We start from the raw sequence: 550 nt of genomic DNA on the forward strand, positions 1-550 counted from the left end.
AATCTCAAGATTATAGATTAAACTGGGAAGTAAAACTTGCAGGATGGCAAAAAAAACAACACCACCTTGTGTTTGTGTATCACCATAGATATTTAGGAAAGCTGTGTTATAGTGGCTAAAAATCAGAGGTTTCAAATTACCATATTTCATCAAAAGGCATCAACCGCATCCTGAACTGCCTTTTCTCCATCACATTTGATAAAATGAACTTCAGCTCAGGAAACCTGATGCCTTTAAATAAAATGCACTTTATGAGTGCTATAGAATTCTGATCCCTATAACTGCTACTGGCCAAGGTCAACTGGAGAAGACTTAATAAGATAACTGCACTGAGTGACTTAACGTTTGTGCAGTAGCTCCAATAGTTGTTTAGGAATTTCATTCTTTCTGCAGCAGATGGTCGGCCGCTTATGGTATATTTACTCTGAAGTCTAGAATGAATGAACTATAAGCGCTTTCAGAGAATGTGCCTGTCACCGGTTGAGGACTGGCCCTTGTACGTGCACTCCACGATTCCCTCAAATAAAGACAAGGCTGAGGAGCCGAATTC

Source organism: Natrix helvetica, assembly GCF_964273705.1.
Source record: "Natrix helvetica genome assembly, chromosome: Z".
NCBI lineage: Eukaryota > Metazoa > Chordata > Lepidosauria > Squamata > Natricidae > Natrix > Natrix helvetica.